The sequence below is a fragment of the Chionomys nivalis genome, chromosome 26 (genome assembly GCF_950005125.1).
Source record: "Chionomys nivalis chromosome 26, mChiNiv1.1, whole genome shotgun sequence".
Taxonomy (NCBI): Eukaryota; Metazoa; Chordata; class Mammalia; order Rodentia; family Cricetidae; genus Chionomys; species Chionomys nivalis.
Window position 1 is genome coordinate 32,555,504 of NC_080111.1, and position 25,493 is coordinate 32,580,996.

Consider the following 25,493-nt stretch of genomic DNA (forward strand, 5'->3'; position numbering starts at 1 on the left):
TTGTATCTTATTTTGTTTATTTGTAAATTATTATCCTTATATATTATTATCCATATAGTTTCAGTTTTTCTCAAACAGAAAAATATTGAGCCAGATGATGGTGGTGCATACCTTTAAACCCAGCACTCAGAAGGCAGAGGTAGTAAGATCTTTGAGTTTAAGGTCAGGCTATTCTATACAGAGTTTCAGAAAGAAACTTTGTCTGAAAAAAAAAATAAAATTAAATAAATAAAAATAGAAAAATTGGAAGAAAGAAAAATATTGAAAGAATACTATACCCATGTATTACTACCTAGATCTAAAAGTATCATCATATTTTCTTCATTTCTCTCTCCCTTTTTCTCTTAATGTTCAGTAGTCATTGTTTTAATTAGCCATTTAAAAGTTAATTATAAACACCCTGACTTCATAATTCAGTATCATCTTCAAAGTAAGTATATTCATATACCTAAATATGTGACAACAAACAATAATAATTTGTGATATCATGTAACGTGCAGTCCATTCCCCATTTCCCCACTATCACAGCACCTCTTATTAATACTGTTCTGTCACTCTGCACAATGAAGTTTCAAAAACTATTTTGACTGATGTTCCTTTAATCTCTTATATTTGAAATGTCTTTCATTTTCTTAACTCACTTTTATTTTTTAAATTAATCTGTATTAATTAAATAATTTCCTGTATTATCATTTAACTATTGATTTCAAATTTCCATTGTGAGGGTTCCTTTTTGCCTGTTTAAATCCTAGTTGATGTGAGACGTGGTGGCTGGCATCCTGCCAGTGTAGCTTCTCTTTGGACAGTTCAATACCCACTGTTGAACTTGTCAAATTTACAGAAAGATAAAATAGTGATTGGGTAGTCTTTCATTCCTTGTTCTATAGAATCAGATTTTTGCTCCTTGCTCCTTTTGTGATTTTTCTCTTTTTTATTTAATCATTTAAAATACTGAAATTGATACATAGATTATTTTTGCCTAAGCAATTATGCTCACTATTATCCTGAATGCTCAATATTCCCTGACTTTTGAGCTAGCAATTCTATCCTTTGAAATGATGTTATTTGACTTTAAGCCCACCTCAGATTATACCCCAAGCTCATCCTGGATCCTTCCTGCTTCATCTGAAATCAGCCTTTTCTCATGCACCCTAGCTCCATTTATTTAAAACTGTTGCTTAGAAGAGAAGTGCTCTGTGTGTTCATACCATTAAAGAAATTGTTAATTTTTATCCAGTTAGTAGAAAGTGCCTGTGTGTGTGTGTATGTGTGTGTGTGTGTGAGGGAGAGAGAGAGAGAGAGAAAGGAACGTGTAGTTGCAAAGGTTAGTTGTTATTGTTATCAAAGGTCTTTCATTCTTATTACAGCAGTCTGCTACTCTGTGCTTTATGTTAAAATAATATGACTTTAAGTGGATAATAAGTTACCACTCTGGTAGTTTGAATGTAATCCACTTCCATAATCTCAGAGAGTGGTACTATTAGGAGGTGTGGCTTTGTTGCAGTAGGTATGGCCTTGATGGAGGAAGTGTACTACTTTGGGGGCAGGATTTGCGGTTTTTTATGCTCAGGATACTGCATGGTATGCCAGTCAACTTCCTGTTGCAAAATGTAGGACTCTCAGCTACTCCTTCAGCACCATCTCTGCCTACATGCTACCATGCTCTCCATATGATAAAAATGGACTGAACCTCTGAAACTGTAAGACATACAATTAAATGTTTTCCTTATAAGAATTTTCATGATTTTATTTTCACAGTTGTAGGAAACCTTAGCTAAAACACCACTAACATTAATAAGTATACTAAAGTTTAATGTTTTCTTATCTATTTTGTCTTTGGAGTATATATATTACTAGGAAAACACATTTTACTATCATATTACTTTCCATTTAAAATATATGAAACATTAACATTACATAAAATCTAAAATTACATTTACCAAAGTAACTTTTGTCTCCATCCTCTCTACTTTATCTCTGCCCTCATATTCTAAGTAAAACAACATTGGTTGGGAGGGCTAAGACAAAATAGTTAAAGTTTTGATGCCTGAAACTCACACAGGAGGAGAGAACCAACTCCTAAAAGTTGTCCTCTAACCTCCTTACACTCCATACTTACCATGGCATGCATATGCAATAAATAAATAGATAGATCAATAAATAAACAAACAATTTTAAAGAAGTCATTAAAGACTGAGAAGAAGTTCCAGTGTGTTGGGTACAAGGAAAACACTACATTCTATTGTGGTTGGGTTGGTTGCATTGTCTTTATTACACAAGAAGAGAGAATGATCCAATGAGTCTGAATCATCTTCAATTAACCTCAAACTACTCTAGACTAAGGGGGAAAATACTGGACAGCCTCTGTTATGTCATTGGGAGTCTCACTGGTTTTAATTCATCATGGACAATATGCACTCAAACTCACCATGGAGATGGAGTCACAATTTCTGACTGAAAGAAAACAACATAAAGACAGACCTATGTGATCATTGTAATTGATATACACAGGTGTTATAGCAATCAAACCAAGGGCTGAAGATAAAGTTCAAATTCCATCTAGAATGTGCAAAAATCCTTTAGTCCTATCTCCAGAACTATGAGGAAAACTAGTTGTGATTGATATGTTTGATAAAACAGAGTAAATATTGAACAAAGTAAATCAAAAGTTTAAGAATTTGAAGATACAATTTGAATTTATTTATCTAAAAGCAATTAACTGAGGATGTGTCTCAGTTGTAGAATGTTGCCCAATGCTCTATGTCTAACTCCCTGGATAATAAAAGCAAACAAATAATGATTAAATGAACAATCTAAAAATTTTAAATTGCAACTTAAAATGTGCTTAACACATTTGCATTCTATCTTGCTTGTTAGTCAATACATTGAGGTCTCTAAAAACTTTTCTGTAGCGTTTACTCAGAAGACTGGAACCAATATGAGTCATCTGTAGGAGAAATAGACACAGCAAGTAAGCTTGGTCTTGCCTTTCTTTACATGAACACTCAATGGCTAAGCAAGCAGCAGTTAACCTTCTAGAAATATCAGTATCTGGAGTCCTTAAAACAAATTGTCTGGGGGCTGGAGAGATGGCTCAGAGGTTAAGAGCACTAACTGCTCTTCCAAAGGTCCTGAGTTCAATTCCCAGCAACCACATGGTGGCTCACAACCATCTGTAATGAGATTTGGTGCCCCTTCTGGCCTGCATGGATACATGCAGGCAGAACACTGTATACATAATAAATAAATTTAAAAAAAAATTTTAAACAAATTGTCTGAAATACATCGAGCAGAAAAATAATTAGATGTTAAAATTGAAGCTTTAACATTAATGAATTTTTACTATGTAAAAAAGTAACTCATAATGGATCACAGATTCAAGGAAAACCCAAACCCAAACAGAGATACTGGAGGAAAATCTGTAATTTTAAGTAGCACTACTCAATCAAAAATGAAATATAAGCCTTAAAACAATAATGGTCATTTAAACTTATTCAAAATGTCAAGCATCCTCCACTCTTCAAAATACAGTTGTAAGAAATTCAAAATACCAGACAGATCCTTGAAAAAAATACCTGAAAATAGCAAGTTCAGAAAAAGGTTGAAATCCAGATCACAAAATATATGTTCAAAACTCAGTATTAAGAAAATAAACATCTTTGTCCCAGCACAACGAGCAAAAGAATTGAGCATGCAAGTCACCAGAGATGTGAATATATGAAAAGTAAATAAATACAAGATATTCAATTTCATTAATCACAAGGAAATGCAAAGTAAACCAAAATATGATACAGTTACATTCCCTATTAAAGAAAAAGTTTGGCAAAGCCAAGTCTCAAAGGGGAAAATTGAGATGTAACACCATCTTGGAAAATGGTTTGGGATTTTGTAAAACATTACAATTCACTTGTTTTTATGGGAGACAAAAGATTAGTTCACATGATTACTGAAGCCCCAAAGTCAGCTGGATCAAGGTTATGGAAAGATTAGGTTTTTGTTCTTGTCTTCATCTGAAGGTGTGGGAATCAGAAAGACTAACAGTATAAGTTGAGACCTAGCAAGAGTCAATGTATCAGTTCAAATCCAAGGAAGGGGAAAAGAAAATAAGCAATTCTCCTCATCAAAGGATATCATGCAATGGGATTCTCACTCCTGGTGGGCTTCTGTCTTACTCAGGTTTCTAATGATTACAGAAGACACTCACATTAGGAAAGGATCTGCTTTATTCAACTTACTGATGAGAATGCCAATCTCATAGAAACTCTCTCTAAAATACCCAGAATACTAGTCTTATTGTGTCAAAATATTTGGACACATTAGCCAGCCAAGTTAACACATAAAATTAGTGCTCACTCATGTCCAAAATAAGTCTTCACTCATGCCCAGATAGTTATCCAATAAAAATAAGTATAGCCAAACCAAAAACTTTGTGATTTATTGAAAACCATCAAAGTTAGAAACAACCCAAATGTCTATCAACAAAAGGAAAAACAAGTTGTGTGGATTTCTATTCAACCCCACCCCCAATACAGACATATACATTATGGAGAAATCTCAAAATCATTATGAAAAGTGGAAATGTCTATACACATGAGACTACAATCATGACGTATGTATAGCATGTCCTAGAAAAGGCAGTCCATAGGAGAAGAAATATGTGGACCTGAGAATGTGGGGAAAAAATGGAACTTAAGGGTGATGGAAAAATTGTAGGACTATAGACAATGAGTGGAACTCATGCATGGTCTGCTAGAATCAGGGAATCTAACATGGGTAGTGACCACACAGCTATCATAATGAATTGGTGATGAAGGAAATTGGTGATCCAATAGCAAAGTAAAGTAGGAAACTTTGCAGATATAAAGAAAATGTTCCAAGCTCATTCAGAAACAATTAGTCCCAGCTGGGAAGTGTTCTTCTCCCCATGAAACAACTCAGCTAGAGAAGGCCAGAAACACTCTTTAAGACAAAGCACCTCAGAAAATATTCACTGAACATTCAGTAATTGACATTTTTTTTGAAAAAAAATTTTCCACCTCCTCCCCACCTCCCATTTCCCTCCTCCTCCTCCAGCCCCTCTCCCCCTCCACCCACTCCTCTTCTCCTCCCTCTCCAGTCCGAAGAGCAGTCAGGGTTCCCTGCCCTGTGGAAAGTCCAAGGTCCTACGCCCTCCATCCAGGTCTAGGAGGGTGAACATCCAAACTGGCTAGGCTCCCACAAAGCCAGAACATGAAGTAGGATCAAAACCCCTTGCCATTGTCCTTGGCCTCTCATCAGCTCTCATTGTTGGCCATGTTCAGGGAGTCCGGTTTTATCCCATGCTTTTTCAGTCACAGTCCAGCTGGCCTTGGTGAGCTCCCAATCGATCAGCCCTACTGTCTCAGTGGGTGGGTGCACCCCTCGTGGTCCTGACTTCCTTACTCATGTTCTCCCTCCTTCTGCTCCTCAATGGGACCTTGAGAGCTCAGTCCGGTGCTCCAGTGTGGGCCTCTGTCTCTATCTCCACCCATCACTAGATGAAGGTTCTATGGTGATATGCAAGATATTCATCAGTATGGCTATAGGATAAGGTCATTTCAGGTTCCCTATCCTCAGCTGCCCAAGGAACTAACTGGGGACATTGCCTTGGGCACCTGGTAGCCACTCCAGGTTCAAGTCTCTTGCCAACCCTTAGGTGGCTCCCTTAACTAAGATATGTGCTTCCCTGCTCCCCTATCCAACCTTCCTTTATCCCCAATCATCCCATATCCCCAAGATCCCCCCATCCTCTCCTTCTCACTTTTCTCTCCTCATTTCTCCTTACCCCCATCCCACCCCACCCCCAAGATTCCAATTTTTTGCCCGGCAATCTTGTTTACTTCCCATAGCCAGGAGGATAACTATATGTTTTTCCTTGGGTTCACCCTCTTATTTAGCTTCTTTAGGATCACAAATTATAGACTCAGTGGCCCCAATCCATGGCTAGAAACCAATTATGAGTGAGTACATCCCATGATCCTCTTTTTGGGTCTAAGTTACCTCACTCAGGATAGTGTTTTCTATTTTCATCCATTTGCATGCAAAATTCGAGATCGTTGTTTTTTACCGCAGAGCAAGACCCTAATGTGTATATATTCCACACTTTCTTCATCCATTCTTCCATTGAAGGACATCTAGGTTGCTTCCAGGTTCTGACTATTACAAATAATGAGCTATGAACATAGTTGAACAAATGCTTTTGTCTTATGATAGGGCATTTCTTGGGTATATTCCCAAGAGTGGTATTGCTGGGTCCAGGGGTAGGTTGATCCCAAATTTCCTGAGAAACTGCCACATTGATTTCCAAAGTGGTTGCACAAGTTTGCATTCCCACCAGCAATGGATGAGGGTACCCCTTTCTCCACAACCTCTCCAGCAAAGACTGTCAATGGTGTTTTTGATTTTAGCCATTCTGACAGATGTAAGATGATATCTCAAAGTTGTTTTGATTTGCATTTCTCTGATCGCTAAGGAGGTTGAGCATGACCTTAAGTATCTTTTGGCCATTTGAACTTCTGTTGAGAATTCTCTGTTCAGTTCAGTACCCCATTTTTTAATTGGGTTAATTATCATTTTAACGTCTAGTTTCTTGAGTTCTTTATATATTTTGGAGATCAGACCTTTGTCTGTTGCGGGGTTGGTGAAGATCTTCTCCCAGTCAGTAGGTTGCCTTTTTGTCTTAGGGACAGTGTCCTTTGCTTTACAGAAGCTTCTCAGTTTCAGGAGGTCCCATTTATTCATTGTTGCCCTTAATGTCTGTGCTGCTGGGATTATACATAGGAAGCGATCTCCTGTGCACATATGTTGAGGGGTACTTACCACTTTCTCTTCTATCAGGTTCAGTGTGTTCAGATTGATATTGAGGTCTTTGATCCATTTGGACTTGAGTTTTGTGCATGGTGATAGATATGGGTCTATTTTCATTCTTCTACAGGTTGACATCCAGTTGTGCCAGTACTATTTGTTGAAGATGCTTACTTTCTTCCATTGTATACTTTTAGCTCCTTTATCGAAAATGAGGTGGTCATAGGTTTGTGGGTTAAAATCCAGGTCTTCTATACAATTCCATTGGTCTACTTCTCTGTTTTTATGCCAGTACCACGCTGTTTTCATTACTGTAGCTCTGTAATAGAGATTGAAGTCAGGGATGGTAATGCCTCCAGAAGTTCCTTTATTGTATAAGATTGTTTTGGCTATCCTGGGTTTTTTGTTTTTCCATATAAAGTTGATTATTGTCCTCTCAAGATCTGTGAAGAATTTTGATGGGACCTTGATGGGGATTGCATTGAATCTATAGATTGCCTTTGGTAGAATTGCCATTTTTACTATGTTGATCCTCCCAATCCAAGAACAAGGGAGATTCTTCCATTTTCTGGTATCCTCTTCAATTTCTTTCTTCAATGCCTTAAAATTCTTGTCAAATAGATCTTTCACTTACTTGGTTAGAGTTACCCCAAGATATTTTATGCTGTTTGTGGCTATCGTGAAAGGTGATGATTCTCTTATTTCCCTCTCTGCTTCCACATCCTTTGTGTATAAGAGGGCAACTGATTTTTTGGAGTTGATCTTGTATCCTGCCACATTACTAAAGGTGTTTATCAGCTGTAGGAGTTCTTTGGTGGAGTTTTTGGGGTCGCTTATGTACACTATCATATCATCTGCAAATAACGCAAGTTTAACTTCTTCCTTTCCAATTCAAATCCCCTTGATCCCCTTATGTTGTCATATTGCTATTGCTAAAACTTCAAACACTATATTGAAGAGGTATGGAGAGAGTGACAGCCTTGGTGTGTTCCTGATTTTAGTGAGATGTCTTTAAGTTTCTCTCCATTTAATTTGATGTTAGCTGTCGGCTTGCTGTAAATAGCTTTTATTATATTTAGGTATGACCCTTGTATCCCTAATCTCTCCAATACTTTTATCATAAAGGGATGTTGAATTTTGTCAAATGCTTTTTCAGCATCTAATGAAACGATCATATGGTTTTTTCTTTCAGTTTATTTATATGATGGATTACATTGATAGATTTGCGTATGTTGAACCAGCCCTGCAGATCTGGCATGAAGCCTACTTGATCATAATGGATAATTTTTCTAATGTGTTCTTGGATTCGGTTTGCCAGTATTTTGTTGAGGATTTTTGCGTCGATGTTCATGAGTGAGATTGGCCTGTAATTTTCTTTCTTGGTTGAATCTTTGTGTGGTTTTGGTATCAGAGTTACTGTAGCTTCATAAAAAGAATTTGGCAATGACTCTTCTGTTTCTATATTGTGAAATACATTAAGGAGTATAGGTATTAGGTCTTGGAAGTTCTGGTAGAATTCCACATTGAAACCATCTGGTCCTGGACTTTTTTTGGAAGGGAGGTTTTTGATAACAGCTTCTAATTCTTCGTGACTAACAGGTCTATTTAGGTTGTTCACTTGGTCTTGGTTTAACTTTGGTATATGGTATTTATCTAAAAAAGTGTCCATTTCTTTTACATTTACCAGTTTTGGGCATACAGGCTTTTGTAGTAAGATCTAATGATTCTTTGAATTTCCTCTGTGTCTGTGGTTATGTCCGCCTTTTCATTTTTGATCTTATTAATTTGCAAATTCTCTCTCTGCCGTTTGATTAGTTTGGATAGGGGTTTATCAATCTTGTTGATTTTCTCCAGGAACCAGCTTTTGTTTCATTGATTCTTTCAATTGTTTTCTGTGTTTCTACTTTGTTGATTTCAGCCCTCAGTTTGATTATTTCCAGTCTTCTACTCCTCCTAGGTGAATCTGCTTCTTTTTTTTTCTAGAGCTTTCAGGTGGGCTGTTAAGTCTCCAATGTGTGCTTTCTCTGTTTTCTTTAAGTGGGCACTTAGTGCTATGAACTTTCCTCTTAGGACTGCTTTCATAGTGTCCCATAAGTTTGAGTATGTTGTTTCTTTATTTTCATTGTCTTCAAGGAAGACTTTAATTTCTTTATTTCTTCCTTAATCCAGGTATGGTTCAGTAGTTGACTGTTCAGTTTCCATGAGTTTGTAGGCTTTTGGGGTAGCATTGTTGTTGAATTCTAGCTTTAATCCATGGTGATCTGATAAGATACAGGTGGTTACTAATATTTTTTTGTAACTGTGGATGTTTGCTTTGTTACCGAGTATGTGGTCAATTTTCGAGAAGGTTCCATGAGCTGCAGAGAAGAAGGTATTTTCTTTCCTATTTGGGTAGAATATTCTATAGATGTCTGTTAAGTCCATTTGATTCATTACCTCCATTAATTCTCTTATTTCTCTGTTAGGTTTCTGTCTAATTGACCTGTCCATTGGTGAGAGAGGAGTGTTGAAGTCTCCTACTATTAGTGTGTAAGGTTTGATGGCTGCCTTGAGTTTTAGTAATGTTTCTTTTAAGTACATGGGTGCTTTTATATTAGGGGCATAGATATTCAGGATTGAGACTTCATCCTGATGAATTGTTCCTGTTATGAGTAGAAAATGTCCCTCTCCATCTCTTCTGATTGATTTAAGTTTGAAGTCAACTTTGTTAGAAATTAGTATGGCCACACCTGCTTGTTTCTTAGGTCCGTTTGCATGATAAGCCTTATCCCAGCCCTTTACTCTGAGTAGGTGCCTGTCTTTGTGGTTGAGGTGTGTTTCTAGTAAACAGCAGAATGTTGGATCCTGTTTTTGTATCCAATCTCTTAGCCTGTGCCTTTTTATAGGTGAGTTGAGTCCATTGACATTAAGTGATATTAATGACCAGTGATTGTTAACTCTGGTCACTTTTTTAGTGGTAGAGTTTGTGTGTTTGCCTTCTTTGAGTAGCGCTGGTGAAGGGTCTCTAGATGTCTGAGTTATTGTGGTCATTGTTGGACTCCTTGGTTAGTGATTTTCCTTCTATTACTTTCTATAAGGCTGGATTTGTGGCTACGTATTGTTTAAATTTGTTTTTATCCTGGAAAATTTTGTTTTCTCCATTTATAGTGAACGAAAGCTTGGCTGGGTATAGTAGTCTGGGCTTGCATCCGTGGTCTCTTAGTATCTGCAATACATCTTATCCAGGACCTTCTGGCTTTCATGGTTTCCATAGAGAAGTCAGGTGTAAGTCTGATAGGTTTACCTTTATAAGTAACTTGGCCTTTTTCCTTTGCAGCTCTTAATATTCTTTCTTTATTCTGTATGCTTTGTGTTTTGATTATTATATGGCGAGGGGATTTTTTTTTTTGATCCAACCTATTTGGTGTTCTGTATGCTTCTTGAACCTTCATAAGTATATCTTTCTTTAGGTTGGGAAAGTTTTCTTCTATAATTTTATTAAATATATTTTCTGGACCGTTTAACTATGCTTCTTCCCCTTCTTCTACTATTATTCTTAGGTTTGGTCTTTTTATTGTGTCCCATATTTCCTGAATGTTTTGTAATGAGAGTTTGATGGCCTTGCTGTTTTCTTTCATCAGCGTGTTTATTTTCTCTATGGTTTCTTCAAAATCTGAGATTCTTTCTTCTATCTCTTGTATTCTGTTGGTTATGCTTGTTTCTGTAGTCTCTATTCATTTACCTAGATTTTCCATGTCCAGCCGGCCCTCTGTTTGTGTTTTCTTCTTTGCCTCCATTTCAGTTTTCAAGTCTTGAACTGTTTCCAATATCTGTTTGATTGTTTTTCTTTGGTTTCCTAGGGTATCATTCACTGATTTACTCAATTCTTCAAACTTTCTGTTATACTTCTCATCCATTTCTATAAGGGCATCTTTTACATTCTGTTTAAGGGCATCAATCACTTTCCTAAAGTCAATTTTTTCTACCTCTTCTTGATTAGGGTGTTCATGACCTCCTGTTGTGAGGTCTCTGGGTTCTGGTGGTTTCATATTGTTTTTCAGATTGTTGGTTGAATTCTTTTTTTTTTTTTATTGTTGGGTGAATTCTTACATTGGCGCCTGCCCATCTCTTCCTCCGAATGCTCCCCTATGGATCTTCTTTTACAGGATCAGGTCTCCTTGCCTACTGATGTACCTTCCCAGTGATGGCACTCCCCATTGATGGCTCTCCTGGTGCCAATATCAGATCTCTGTGCTGGTTGGGTAGTTCGTAAACAAAGCACCTACCTTACTTGGTGCAGGCAGGGTATTGAAACAAAGGAACTCCCGCCCACCCGCTTGCCCTGAGGATTCGACCCCAGCACCCAGACAGGCTGAGCTGGGTGGTGTTATGTGCCCGAAGAGGGAAGGCGGGCAGAAGGGAGGAGGGTTCTGGATGCAAGCTGGGTGGGATAGGAAGAGAGAGCAGTAATTGACATTTTAAAGAGGAAGACATTTTAAAGAGGAAAGAGCTAAAGAGTGAGCTGGGAAACAAAAGTGGTTGTGCATGGGAGCTAAAACCATAGGAGCAGGGATGGCCAGAAAAGCCTTTCTTCAGTACACTCAGCACTGAGCAAGAATATCAAGAAATTAAGGGCCCAGGAAGATTCATGCATCCCCTCTGAATCCCTCCCCATTATGTAGCCTCTCTCTGCATCTGTGGATCATACCATATTGTGGTATTCTCCTCTGTCTGCTGTTAATATGTTTTATTGCCATTGGTTAATAAATAAACTACTATTGGCCAATGGCTTAACAGAGTAAAGCCAGGCAGAGAATCTGAAAAGAGATGTAGAGAGAAAGTAGGCAGAGTCACAGAGAGGCCATGCAGCCACCAAAGGAGAAAGACACTTGCAGGAGCCTGCCAGAATCTTGCTGGTAAACCATGAGCCTTGTGGTAAAATATACAAAAAACTCAAGAAATTGGTCATCAAAAGAACAAATAATCCAATAAAAATTGGAGTACAGACCTAAATATAAAACCCTCAACAGAGGAATCTAAAATGGCTGAAAGACACTTAAGGAAATGGTCAACATCCTTAGTCATCAGAGAAATGCAGATCAAAACAACTCTGTGATTTCATCTTATACCTGTAAAAATGGCCAAGATCAAAACCACTGATGACAAATTATGCTGGAGTGGTTGTGAGGTAAAGGAAACTCTTCTGCACTTCTGGTGGGAATGCAAGCTGGTACAGCCCCTTTGGATGTCAGTGTGGCAATTTCTCAGAAAATTAGGAAACAACCTTCCTCAAGAACCAGTAATATCACTTTTGGGTATTTATCCAAAGGATGCTCATTTGTTGAGCCACAAGGACATGTGCTCAACTATGTTCATAGCAGCATTGTTTCTCATAGTCAGAACCTGGCAACAATCTAATTGTCCCTCGACTGAAGAATAGATAAGGAAAATGTGGTACATTCACACAATGGAGTATTACACAGCAGAAAAAAATAATGACAGCTTGAATTTTGCAGGCAAATGGATGAGGTTAGAAAACACCATTTTGGGTGAGATAACCCAGGCCCAGAAGGACAAGTTTCACATGTTCTCACTCATAAGTGGTTTTTAAACATTAAGCAAAGAAAAGCAGCCCACAAATCACAATCCCAGAGAACCTAGACAACAATGAGGACCCTAAGAGAGACATAAATAGACCTAATCTACATAGGTAGTAGAAAAATACAAGATCTCCTGAGTAAATTGGGAGCATAGGGAGCTTTGGGGAGGACAGTTTCTTTATTAATCAATGAAATCAACACAAAACAGAAGACTCTCCCACATCATTTCCCCTTTTTCTGTTTGAGCAGAGAAGAAAGGCTTTCACTTTAACATAGTAAGATTACATATAACAAAACAGTTATCAAGCAAGAATTACAGTTACAATATTTTTATTTATTTTATCCTTTATCATAACTAAGGAAAACTATAACTATAACTAACCATTCTTTAACTCAATCAAAGACTCTAGAAGGATATAATATTACCTAAGCAAACAAGAAGTCCAAAGCTCTAGAAATGACAGAGATATCTCGCTGTCTGGACAGTCACTCAAAGTTCTTTTGTACCGTTGGGGCATCCATCTTCAGCCTACAGGCCCATAGTATCCAGCAGACTCTTCTGTGAAGCAGGAAATTTTAAAGACAGTTCAGTCACTATCTGTTCTGTCTCACAAATTCTTTTATGAAGCAGGAACCCCGAAAGACCATCTCACCTTTAGGCAAGTTCAGCAGTTCTCTCTCGGAGGGTTCTCTGTGTCCAGTTTATGCATCAGTTCAGGCAAGAGCAGTTTCTTGCACAGATGGTTAACCAACTCCATAAGGATCCTCTTTGATGCCCATCTTCCTCTCAAAGTAGATTGGTGCTGACAGGAGCAGACGTGCCTCATTGTCATGAAAAGCCCTAAGTTATTAAAACATTAAATGTCATGTTCTGTAGTCTTTGAAAGATATGAAGAATGTCTATCTAATTGACATATATATCTTTATATATCTAGAAAATCTAACTAACATGACTACAAGTTTGACTATTATTTATGATTATCCATTAACAACCTATATTTCCTAATTATACATTACATTTAAAAAATGAACTTCATAATCACAATACCTTAATCAAGATCAGAAATACATATACATGTAACAAAATTGATCTTAAAATCCATACCAATGTAAATTATTCATATCTATATCATATCCCCCTTTAAATGTAAAAGAACATTTATAAACAATATTTGGGAATATGGGTGCAGTTAGTTCTCTCCAAACTTTGTTCTGTTGTATAGGGGTGTATTAATTAGGTCTTTTATGGTATAACCTGTGTGCCAGGTTCATCTCAGGTGGCAGTTGAGTGAAGGAATTTTTTTGAGGGTGTTTATAGCAATCTTTTAGGAGGGCGTGGTCTATCATAACATATTGGGATAGAAGCAATCCACAGGGTCTCATCCTCTGTGAAAACAAAAGAAGAAACTCCTTTTAAAGCATCATGTCCTTAGACCCAAATTTTGAAATCATAATACCCTTATATCCATTTTGGTTTAGCTTGGCAGCCCATGTAATGAAATGTCTCTCTGTACTTAGCTCCTTCATAGTCAAAAATTAAAAAAAAAAAAAAACATAATGTACATAATCCAGACTCTCTGTGAATTTTCCATTTTTATGTAGTTTATTTTTCTTTATTTTTTTAATTTATAACTATCTATACTCTGTCTCTTTAAAGACTTTACTCTTTCTTTATTTTTTTAATCTATAACTATCTATATTCTGTCTCTTTAAAGACTTTACCCTTTTTTTAAGGGCATTAACTTTATTTTTTATATATATTTTTTCTCTCTCTCTCAAGCCTACGTACATTCATCCAACATTGTGATCCATCCAGTGGTCTGAATCTGTCCTACTGTGAATCTGTCATTTTTTTATTATCCAGGAGCACTTCTTAAAATGCTAAGCAATTCTTAAACACTTAAGTTGCACCATGTAGAGGTAGTATAGTAGCGCCTGTTTTCTGCCAATCTAAACCTTAACTGCACTGTTATTATGGTGATTACGATCATTCCTGCCTGAGGTCAGCACAGTTCAGCATGGTGGAATGGAGCCGAAGCCCCTCCTGCCTTAGAGCCATTTAGTGCCCCTGAGCTGTATACAGTTTCAGGCACACAGCAGTCCACATTGCTATCAAGCAAGGTGTAGCACTTTACTCCAAATGCTCCATTAAAAAGCTCTGTCTCCCACAGGAGCCAGGCAGAGATCACAATGGCGGCACAGCCCAGAAAGCGGCATTTTAAAACTGCAGCTTTTTTCCTGTTGCGGCTGCTGAGTCAGGGAATTCTCTCTGTGGCATGCCACCCACAAACAGCAAAAAACTGTGTTAAACTCTCTCTCTCCTTTTTAAAGCTCTCTCGGGTTTTTAAGTAATTTAGTCCATCACGTTGGGCGCCACTCTGTAGTATGAGAAGCAGTGGGCTGCATTCCCACCCAGCTCCACATGGCTAGCCTTACCTGAAATAATTACAAGGAAACTGTATTCTTTTAAACACTGCCTGGCCTATTAGTTATAACCTCTTATTGACTAGATCTTACATGTTTATCTAACCCGTTTCTAATAACCGTATTGCCACTTGAGTGTGGCTTACCAGGACAAGTCTAACGGGCATCCATCTAGAAGAGGAGAATCATGGCAACTGCCGGACTCGGCTTTCTTTCTCCCAGCATTCTGTCTGTCTACTCTGCCTACCTAATTTTCTGTCCTATTAAAGGGCCAAGGCCGTTTCTTTATTAACCAATAAAATCAACACAAAACAAAAGACTCTCCCACATCAAATTAACACATTTTAAAATTAAATGTGAAAATTAATTAAAACAATTTTAACAGGAGGTCAGCATGATTATTTTAAATGAGGCCTCTCTTCCAACTTGCAGCTGGTTGACATTTCATGTCCCATTACTTGGCCTCTTCTTTGTATTCACATGCACACGGAGAGAGATCTGCTATTTCTTCCTCATCCTCCCACTGAGTTGGAGTCCCAGTCTCATGACCCTATTTTAACTTAATTACTTTCCTTTAGACCCAATTTCTAGACACAGTCACACTAGGAATGGTTTTAGACACAAATTCAGATGTGACACAATTTTATTCTTAACAAAGAGTTTTTATATTAACGATGGTGTCTTGGAACTAGAGACACAGCTCAGTAGATGAGATCACTTGCTAGGCAAGCATGGACCTGAGTGTGAATCCAACATCCACATAAAACATTGGGCAGGCCTGATGTGAACTTGTCACTCAGCAGTATGAGAGACAGGAGTTTGCTGGCTACCATCTTGCCTCCAGTTACACTAAGATACCTCAAGGAATGAGGGAGAGAATGACAGAACAAGATACCTAAGATACCAGAGGATGTCCTCTTCTGACCTCCATATGTATATCCAGACACAGACACACATACATACGCCACACACACACACACACACACACAAAGATATCCAGTTAATACCACTTAATCCTACACAAATAAACTATAAGCTGGCAGTGATATCACCATTGGTACTAGCGGACATGGAAAGTGAGATGAACTATATAATTGTAAATCTAGTAAGTGTCTAGTTAACGTCCAAGCCAAACAAATTACAATTTCATTTTGAAGTGAAAGAACATGCTATATCAGTGCTCATCACAAATTAGGCACAAATTAAATTCATGAGGAGACAAATTGTGCTTTCCTCCCAGAGAGGTCATTTCATTCACAGTAGGAGTAATTTACTATCGCACTCCAGCATCTTACTAATTAAAGAGTAGCTCTGGTGATGTATTTAGGTTCACAGAGCCTCAAATCCCTCATAAGTAAACAACACTACATAAACAACAGTGGTTTTTTTGTCCTGAGTTGGGCATGTTTAATAATAATCAATTTCAATGATTCAGATTACCTATTTGGTAGCACACACTTCATTCCAAGTGTCTTGAGCAAGGTAAACTGGGCCAGTTAGTATAGGTTTTGTTTTTCCTTTGTTAATTCTGAATTGTAATACTGCATGGTTTAACAACCATGCTAATAACTTTGACAATATCAGAACTACCTCGTCAACTTTATGAACCCACTGGAGGTTTGTCAAACCATATCTCTTTAATTGGAGTCAGTTAGCTTTTCCCATTAAGAGTTGTTCACCTAGATTCTGTGCTCTCGTTTGCTTAGCTAATAAAAACAGTGTGTTACTACTATACATGGGATATATCTGGAAATGAAAAAAGCAGACATAAATGAACTTTCTTTCTGAGAGTGAGTCACTTGGAAATGCAGCAAGAATTAAGTCTACTGATTAAAAAGTAAGACGTTTAGTTTGCACCTCTGTATTAGTCAGTTTTTCTTACTATGACAAAAATACCACAGTGAGTTTAGCTTTATTTTTTTAAAACAAGACTCCCTCTTGTAGTCATAGGCAAGGTGTCAATGCTGAGAACTGCATGACAGAGGGTGAATGGCATCACATGAAGCAAATATGACAGGAATCAATCACATCACCAGACAGGATGCCAGGAAATCCCACAGTGTCGACCAAGGACTTTGCCCCTTAGTTTAGCCAAGGACCCAGTGAATTTAAAAGGTTCCACTACCTTCCAACACCTTCACAATGGGGACTAAACTTGTGACATGTGAACTTTTGGAGCATGAAAAATAAGAGTCAAACCATAACAGCTAGAATTCCTAGACTGTATATTCTTAAATCACATGTATAAATAACTAAGTTAAAGTACTTGGTAGCCAGAATAGAGGGGACTGCTACGTAACTCCAGCTATACTCTCAGGGTTTTGTGATGGCTGGAACTTGACATGTCTGAAAATGGCTACCTGTTAAATCCAAGTATTAGAGCTGATGCCTGGATCTGGGGAAGGTATAGAGTAAAGTTTACTTATGAAATTGTGTGTTGCAAAGTAATAAAAAACATACAAAGTCATTTCTAAAAGGAGTCTGTTGATACTCTCTGGTGTATTTTATAAGCAAAATTTCCTAATTTACATGGGAATCAAGCTGTCCATCCATGACCTCACAGTATCTTAGCAGCCACAACAGATGCACTGAGCCCTTCTTGTGCCAGGCACTGCTGTAGGTATTGGGGTTGAAAATACAATGAGGGAGATAGTGAGTCAAAGTAAAATAGTAAATTATATAATTTCAGGTGGTGATTTATGTCATGAAATTATAAAAGAGAAAGAAGTTAACAATGAAAGAAGAAAATACTACTATCCTAGAGTATGTCCTCTTTGAGTACAGGGCATTGAAGCACAGAATTAAACAATTCTATATGTTAATATAGAAGAGTCAACTAAGCTGTTGGCAAGTCCTGAAATAGGTTCAAGAGTGCTTTTGAAGAACAAGAAGGCCACTGTGATAGGAGCTAGATACCAAGGTTGGAGGTGATGGGAAAGGAGTTGAAGCTGGAGACCCTATTTGCCAACTTACATTGCCAATGAAAGTCAGGAAGTACTAAGTGAAAAGGTATTTTCTGACTTGCCCCCTTGAACAAGAAAGAGAGCCATAGAATGGCCTGTCATACGAATCATTTGTCCTTCTAGAACAGGAGCAACAAGGAGATGAGTGAAAGGTCATGTAGCAAATGTTTAAGGCTGGCAAACCATCATATCTTTGTTGCAGCTATTAAGACCTGCTCTTCTGGTACAAAGGCAGCCAGAGATAGTACACATATGAATGAAGTCACTGTATTCAAACAAGGCTTTATTTACAAAGTAGACCTTAGACTAATCTTAATGGATTATTTAGATATCTTAGGGAAAGGTTTAGATTTGTTTTCTCTTAGATCCAAAGACTTCTAAGGTATAGTCCAAATGAGCACAACAGGGCTATATTACAGTTCTTAGAGTGTCCTCACAAAGGGGTCTTAATTCAGTTTCTGCTCCTGATGGTAATGAAGCCTTATTTTTTTCTTCCATAATCCATGTGTACACATGACACTCAACCAGTCAATGCACCTGCTTCTGGAAAGAACACTAACTCCTAAATGGGGCAGTGGACTCTCCAAAGTTCATTCCACATGGACAACTGGACTTATGGAATCTGTCAGTACATTTGCCAGAAGAAACCAGGATCTTTCAAAACAACTAGTGTCATTATATCTAACTCTTACTGAAACAACTTAGAATCCACTGTGGAGTACAACAATTATAGTTACTTACAATGTGTCATATGTCTAAAATTGCAAATACAGTATCTCCTAATTGATTTTATGCTAAAAATTAAGTGTGTGATATGACATATCTGTTAATTACTTCAATTTCATCATTTCACAATGTATAAACATATCAATGCACCACATTATATGTGAAATATATATATATAGTATTATAGTACCATAAAGTTCAAAATGTATATTTCTGTGAGTTCAGTAGCAAATAACCATTATAACTTAAAAACTACATCTATTACTTTAAAGTGAATAGAGATTTCTAAGCATAAAAATAATTTTTTTCAAGCTAGAAATGTCACTCTGTGGTTAGAGCACTTACCTGGCACATACAAGTCCTAGGCTCCAGTCCTAGCATTGGAAAAAGTTATGAATTCCTGGATCTTTTATCTCGTCTATGCCAATACCAGGCTAATGATTTTACTGCTTAAAATAAGTTAGAAAAATGCGTCCCTCAAGACAAGCTCTACCTGCTTCCTATTTATAGTATCATATCTAGAAAAGATCAAAACTAAACTTCCTCTGTCTTCGTAAGAGCCAAGACTCATCATTTCTATCATTCTGTCTGTATTCCCTTCTTAAACCACTCTAAAAACAAAACAAAATAAAGCAAAAATGTTGCTCTGAGGATGGCTGACCCTGGCTTGGCTATATCACCAGAACTTAAGGTTGAGATCTGTGGCAACATGATTACAACATTAGTTACAAAATTCAGAATGCTAACACTGGAACCCCCTCCACAAGCCATCTGCCCCAGATGTCTCTGAAGATGTCTGTTTCTGAGTAAAGCTAAAATATGAGTCACTATCCTAGCTCCCACACTTCAGGCTGATGGACTTAGGGTCATAAATGGACCCTTATCTAAGATTAAGTGTAGAAAACCTCTACAAGAAGAAAATTGCTAATATCATAGAAAATACACAGAAACAAATAGTTTTATATCCCACAAAGAACTACTTCATAGAGAAATTATATGATTCCTGGGTGATTAAAAAACTAGGATTCATGATTAAAACTGCATTATAACCTTGCTTATTCCAAATTTGATCTCAAACCATAAATTGGCAGTGGCCTCTGCATAGCATGCACTAGGTTTGGACCTGCAATAGTACTTCTCTTATCCCAACATTAGGATTTATGATACCAAAGATACTAGGCTACCCAAAACTGCCTTGAATGTTACCCAATAGGGGCGTTAAAACTGAAAGGCACATCTGTTAGACTATAATCCATTGCTACTCAATGCATTCAGTTTCACTGGGAAATTTTGTCTACATGAAACTAGAGCAATTCTTTTGTCCGTGTCTGGAACGGAATCTGGTGACAGAAACTCAAGGAACAAAAACTACTTGTCTGACCTATTCTGCAAAGGGTAAGCTCCCTTAAATCCTATAACATTTTCTGTGCATGTGTGTGCATTTCTGCACACATGTGAGTATCCATGTACCCATGGGTATGTGCACATGTATGTACATAGTTGTAGAGACTAATGGATAACCCCAGGTGCCAGTCTTCAGTTGCCACCCACCTTGTTTCTTGAGATTTGGGTCTCTCATTGGCCTGAAGCTTTCACATAGACTAGCTGCCTTCACCTCCCTAGCAATGGGATTTCAAGCTCTCAGCTTCTTATGTGGACACTAGGGACTGAACTCAGGTCCTTCTGCTTGCACTCATAAAACTTTCACAACTGAGCTATCTTCCCAGATCTTCTTTCCTTCCTTCTTTCTTTTCTTTCTTCTTTCCTTCCTTCCTTCCTCCCTCCCTTTTCTCCCTCTCTCTCTCCCTCCCTTATAATGTGCAAACTCAAGAACTGCTGGCAAATGTGTGTTAATTTCATGTTCATTCATTTTATTGGTTTTATTTTCTATTTTGTCATGTTTTTCTTCTACAATAATAGAAACTAGAAGTCATGACAATTTGTCTTATCTTTTCACATTTTTCTGGTTTCTGCCTTTTGTCCAATTAGTTGGACTCTGAGCAGTGTCACGTAAGTACTAATTGCATGAACTCTTGTCTCATCTCAGTAAATTTTAGGAAACACCATGGTTCTTGCCAATCAAGGGTGTTGTTTTAGATTTATCCAGAAATGCACTTTCAAATGTCACATTTACAAAATAATGACTTTTCTTATAACATTTTCATAGATGCATAAATAATACACTTCTAACATGTTCACCTCTTTAACCCTCTTCTGTCTCTTTCCCCTCCAGCTAGCCACACTTTGTCCAGTCTCATCAGAATTGTTTTATATTGTTCGATAATTTCAACCATACATATGTGCTTTGATCAAACCACCCTCTTTGCTCCTCTCTAATCTCTCTCCTATCCTCACCATTATTCTTTGCCAATACTCTCTTTTATTTTTTATTTTTTATTATTATTATTATTATTATTTTTTTTTTTTTTTTGGTTTTTCGAGACAGGGTTTCTCTGTGGTTTTGGAGCCTGTCCTGGAACTAGCTCTTGTAGACCAGGCTGGTCTTGAACTCACAGAGATCCGCCTGCCTCTGCCTCCCGAGTGTTGGGATTAAAGGCATGTGCCACCACCACCCGGCTCTCTCTTTTATTTTTCAACTCACAGAATCCACTTAGTGCTTCCAGGAGGGGCATTGTTACAAAGCATGTATCTGCTGGAGCCTGGGAAGCCTCTCAGGGGCCACAACTCTGAAAAAGACTAACTGTCCCTCTTCTACTAGCCATTAATTGTTAAGATTCCTCAGCTAGTGGTAGGGATGACCACCTTGCTGCTACTCCACACTGGGGCTTTCTCTCTCTTGATTTTGTGTACATAGATGAATGGGGCAATGAGGAAGAATGGAGCAAATGGAGTTCAACTGAGGTACGGGGTGGGAGGACAGTGTTGTAGAAGAGCAAGTATGGGGAAGAATAACAAACAAGTGATCTTATTACAAAGAAAATTTAAATCAAGAATGTTTTCTGTCTATTTACGGTTTCACTAAGATGTATTTTATGTACCATAGCAATTCAACAGCTAAAGGGACATACTTAAATGACTGTCAGTATAGACAGGATTACATAGCCATCACCACAGTCAAATTTCAGAGGTCCTTCTCAACCTCCAAGGAAACCCATTTATTGTTAGACTCTTCACCTCATCTTCCCCATTGGGTAACAACTAATCTACTTTCATAGCTTTTTCCAATCTTTTACTTTCATACATAATCAGACAATTTGTGGTCTTTTGTGATTATCTTATATTTCATTTTCTACGGATTTTCCAAAATATTTGAAAGTGATCTTATGATTAACCTTATATAGAACTACTTTAAAACTATTAAAATGGCCACTTTTAATTATTAGATGATTCTTGTCAATGATATGTGACTTTTAAAGCACTAACATATTGCCTCTTGTTTCTTACTGGACATTGATAACAATGCTATGTGTATCATTTCAAAGAATAGGATAGAATAGAATTGGATGCTGTATTAGTCACAGTTTTCTTGCTGTGAAGAGATACCACAACCACAGCAATTCTTATAAAATAAAACATTTAGTTGGAGCTTGCTTATGGTTTCAGAGGTTTAATCCGTTATGGTAAAGGCAGGGAGCATTGCAACATGGCATGGCAGGCACAGTGCTAGAGAAGTTGTGATCCAGAGGCAGAGAAAGATAACTTGGGCTTTGCATGAGCTTTTGAATCCTCAAAGCCCACCCCAACTGGCACACTTCCTCCAACAAAGTCACACCTCCTAATCCTTTTAATCCTATTAAAGAATTCCACTCCCTGGTAACTAAGTTTTCAAACATACCAGCCTATTTGGGGGGGGGGGCATTCTTATTCAAGCTACGACTGAATCCCTCTGCCACTTCTTTATTTGGGCTCTGGAGTAATTGCAAACATATTGGATTCATTCCCATAAAACATTTAGGACACAAACTTTTTTAGATAATGTGGTTTCCTAACTTAATGTCTTCTCTGTTAATTCTCTTAAATTTGTACTTATAGATCTCATTAAAATATTTAAAATTTTTTATTCATTTTACATACCAACCACAGTTCCCCCTAACTCCCCTCCTACCACTCCCCCATTTTCCCCCTGCCTGCCATCCACTCCTCAGAGAGGGTAAGGCCTCCCATGGGGAGTCAACTAAGTCTGGCAGAACCAACTCCCTTCCCCTGCATCATAGGTATCCCATCATAGGGAATGAGCTCAAAAAACCAGTTCATGCACCAGGGATAAATCCTGGTACTATTGCCAGGGGTCCCACAAACAGACCAAGCCACACAACAGTCACCCACATGCAGAGGCCCCAGTTCAGTCCCATGCAGTCTCCCCAGTTCTCAGTCCAGAGTCCACAAGCTCCCACTAGCATGGGTCAGCTGTCTTTGTAGGTTTCCCCATCACAATACTGACCCTGTTCCCCTGCTCATATAATCTATCCTCCCTCTTTTTGAATGGACTTCAAGTGATTGGCCCAGTGCTTGGCTGCAGATCCAGATCTCTGCATCTGCTTCCATCTGTTTCTGGATGATGGTTCTATGATGACAATTAGGGTAGTCACCAATTTGATTACAGGAAAAAGGCTAATTCAGGCACCCTCACCATTATTGCTAGGAGTCTTAACTAGGGTCATCCTTGTGGATTCCTGGAAATATCCTTAGCACCAGGTTTCTCTCTAACTCCATAATGGCTCCCTCTATCAATATGTCTCTTTCATTGCTCTGCCTTTCCATGACTCCCCCAACTTGACCATCCTATTTCCTCATATTCTCATCACCCATCACCTCCAGCCCCAGTTTACCCAGGAGATCTTTTCTATTTCCTCTTCTTAAGGTGATCCAAGCCTGTACCTCTTAGGGCCTTTCTTATTATCTAGCTTCTTTGTGCCTGTGGATAGTAGCCTGGTCTTGCTTTACATCTAATATCCACATATGAGTAAGTCTTTTGGGTCTAGTCTTTATCTTTCTGGGTCTGTGTTACTTCACTCAGAATGATTTTTTTTCTAGTTCCATCCATTTGCATGCAAATTTCAAGATGTCATTGTTTTTTGCCACTGAGTAGTACTCCATTGTGTACCACATTTTCTTGATCTGCTCTTTGGTTGAGGGGCAGCTAGGTTGTTCCCACGTTCTGGCTATTATGAATAATGCTGCTATGAACATAGTTGAGCAAATGTCCTTTTGGTATGATTGAACATCCTTTGAGTAGATGCCCAAGAATAATATTGCCAGGTCTTCAGGTAGGTCAATTTCCAGTTTTCTGAGAAACTGCCATATTGATTTCTAAAGTGGCTCTACACCAGCAGTGGAGGAGTACTCTCCATACTCCACATCTTCTCCAGCATAAGTTGTCATCAGTATTTTTGACCTTAGCCACTGAGAGGCATCATCATCCATGACTTCATGCCCTACTATAGAGACAACAATATAAAAAACAGCGGGATATTGGCATAAAAACAGACACGTGAATTGTTGGAATTTAATCAAACACCCTAATATTAATCCACACACCTATGAACACCTGATTTTGACAAAGAAGCCAAAATTGTACAATGCAAAATGAAAGCGTCTTCAACAAATGGTGCCGGCATAGCTGAAATGGTGCCGGCATAGCTGAATGTCGACATGTGGAAGAATGCAAATAGATCCTTATCTATCTCCATGCACAAAATTCAAATCCAAGTAGATTGAAGACCTCAACATAAATCCAGTAACAATGAACCTGACAGAAGAGAAAGTGGAAAGTAGCCTTGAACACATTGATATAGAAGACCACTTCCTAAATATATTACCAGTAATACAGACAGAGAGCAACAATCAATAAATGGGACCTCCAGAAACTGAGAAGTTTCTGTAAGGCAAAAGATATGGTAAATAAGACAAGACGGCAGCCTATTGCATGGGAAAAGATTTTCACCAACCCCACATCTGACAGAGGGTTAATCTCCAAAATATATAATGATATAAGAAACTGACATCAAAATACCAAATAATCCAACCTAAACAATGGGGTATAGATCTAAACAGAGAATTTTTAACAGAAGAATCTCAAATTACTAAAAGAAAATTAAGGACTTGTTCAACATCCTTACTCATCAGGGAATTGCAACTTAAAATGACTCTGAGATACCATCTTACACCTGTAGGAAAGTTTACATTTCAACAGATTTTAGATATATCTACATGGGGAGAAAAAACAGCCTCCTATGAGTCATTTAATTTCATTTCCAGTTGTGGTCATTTGTTCTTGTTTCTTATTTCTTCTTTGTGTGTATGTGTGCTTTGCCCTGCTCCCTCTTCCCTGGCTAGTTTGCATCTATCTCTTAATTCTGAAGACACATTACTTGAATACACTAATAACTTTTCCATTTTCAGTTTTCAGGTCCCTTGTTTCTGCTTTTTTCTTTCTAGTTAGTTTTCCTTTTTCTACTTAGTGCTGATTTTTTTTTTGCTTTATTTGGCTGCACACTTAATTTACACTCATGCTTTTCATTCATTGCTCTAAGTATATAAGGCTGTGATTTTCCCTCTGACTGTTGCCCTGACTATAAACCAAAATTTCTATTAGGTGGTTTTTAATTACTGTTATTCTCTGATTGTTCATGCTCATAACACGTCTAAGAGAAGTTTTCTCCATGTCTGTGAAGTGAAGTGCTGATTTGGGGATTTTTTTTTCCATTTATAATTTATTAACACTTATATTCTAAAATTTGTCCATACTTAATGGCAGTTATTGAAGTCCCAGGAGTGGCATTAACATGGTCCTTCTTTGTGACTATATTAGTGCTAATGTAAAAAAGGGGGTACTTTTATTGTTAAGGCACAAAATTAACCATATCTCAGATAAACCTATCTTACAAATTTACTTTGTTCTTAAATCCTTTACAATAATTTTAAAGGTTTTATTTATTTATTGTTAATATGTATGAATGGTCTATCTGCAAATATGCCTGCAAGCAAGAAGAGAACATCAGATCCCAATATAGATGGG